Below are 2,500 nucleotides of genomic sequence, written 5' to 3' on the forward strand. Positions count from 1 at the left end.
CGGGAAAGGGCACTTCTATAGGCCAGATCGCCCGCCCGCTGAGATTCCAGATATGATTTCTAGATGACCTTTTGACCCGAGTGCTATAATTTCATGATACATATAGATTCTAACGTCAATATAATGGTAGATTTCTGAATGGAAGCAGAGATATCATAACAGTGGCTGCGTCTGGATAGCAAAACCTACGCCGATTTACGAATCAAAACTTGTCCCGTTAGGTTACCTTTTCCGTTAACGGATGCGTCATTCTCCCAACCCCCTTTTCTTCCGGAAAATCCCTGGCCTTTCTGTTTGCGATAGTTTTTCCCAAAATTAAAAAACTTCCTACCTCTCTGAAAGGGGCAATGGAAATTTGTTTTTCGATCTCTTCCTCTTTCACAAACAATTTATTTCGTGTTTTAGTCTATATGGAAAAGTCGCAGATATTTATTTTTATCTTTGTTGTCTAAGACCCTTTTTTCCCATACAACATTAACTCACACCATACAAAAATACACACAACAGATTAAAATATTTTGTATGGTTTTTTATATTAATATATTATAAATTTTTTATTATATTATTTATAATTTATAATATAATATTTTTATATATATTTTGGTGTTGTTTTTGTGTGTGTGTTGTTGTGTTTTTTTTTGGGGGGGGGTTGTGTGTGTGTTTTTTTTTTTTTTTTTTTATATATATTTATATTTTTATAATATTTTATATTAAAAAATATTATTTATATAAATTTTTTTATATATTTTTTTGTTAATTTTTTTTTTTTTATAATAATATTAAAAAATTTTTTTTTTTTTTTTTTTAAAAAAAAAAAACATACATATATTAATATAAATATAATATATAATATTATAAAATTTTTTTATTATATAATCAACAAAAGGCCGTGGTGGCCGGGTTTAACGTCGGACTCAAACTGTCACGATGGCATCTAGTTCGAGGTTGAGTCACCGACCCCGGTTGTTCCCTTGGGGGCAAAGAACTTCCCCTTGTTTGCCTCCCTAGCCACTGGTCCCAAAGCCCCCCAAGTCAAGTGCTGCCCCAACCCCGGGATAATAGAGAGAATTTTACCTAAAAGGTCCCACCCCTCCCGTGAAAGGAACTGGGACCCACCACTTTCCCTCCAAGGCCACAACTGAAAATACAATGAATATCATGCTGTGACCACGCGGCTCACATGAAAATACCTTTAAAAAAAAAAATCATCATGTATTAATTTTATAATAGTATATTATAATAACATAAATATTATACCATATTCATATAATTTCATATATAAAATTTTATATATCAAAATAAAATTTTATATTTTATATATTATATAATATATATATAATATTGTTTGTTGGGTGTGGTTTGTGTTGTGTTGTGTTGTGTGTGTGTGTTGTTTTTGTTTTGTGTGTGGGGTTTTTTGTGTTGGTGTGTGTTGTGTGTGGTTGTGGTGTGTTGTGGTGGGTGTGTGTGGTGGTATTATATAAATTATATTTATTTAATATATTAATTTTAATTTTGTATATGCCACCACCACATAACATGTTATCAACCTCTGTGGTTGTTGTGGTGTTGTGTGTTATTTATTTATATTATATTATTATTATATATTTTGTGTGTTTTGTGTGTGTGTGTGTGTGTGTTGGGGTGGTGTGTGGGGGGTATGTGTTTGGGGGTGTGTGTGTTTGGGGGTTTTTTTGTGTGGGTTTTTGTGTGTGTGTGTGTTGTGTGTGTGTGTGTGTGTGTGTGTGTGTTTGTTACATGTAAATTTACTAACACAGAACACACACACCCAAAAACAACACACCACACACACCACACACCACACACCACACACACACACCCACACACACACACATATAATATTAATAATATATTATATAATATATATATAATATATTTTTATTTGTTTTTTTTGTTGATGTACACACACACACACACACCCACACACCCACAAAACCCCCACCACCACCCACACCCACACCACCCCCCCCAAAATAATATATATATATATATATAATATATAAATATTATATATATTATATTTTTGAATGCACACCACCCCCACACCACACACAACACACAACACACAACCACACACACACACACCCACACACACACCATATATATATATATATTTATTATAATATATATAATATATAATATAATTACATATTTATATTTTATATTATATTATAATTATATTATTATTTATTTATATATATATATTTTATATATATATATATTATTAAATATATTAAAACATATTATATTATATTTTATAATAATAATATATATATTATATTATATTTTTTATGTCATCATATACCCATAACTGTAAAATATATATATTTTAATATAATATATTTTATATATAATAATATATTTTAAATAAAATTAATATTTATTAATATAAAACATACATATATATTTTGTATTATGTTATGTACACACACACATATAAACTCTAGTTATATATATAATTATATAATATATATAATAATAT

Source organism: Penaeus monodon, chromosome 10 (genome assembly GCF_015228065.2).
Source record: "Penaeus monodon isolate SGIC_2016 chromosome 10, NSTDA_Pmon_1, whole genome shotgun sequence".
Lineage (NCBI taxonomy): Eukaryota > Metazoa > Arthropoda > Malacostraca > Decapoda > Penaeidae > Penaeus > Penaeus monodon.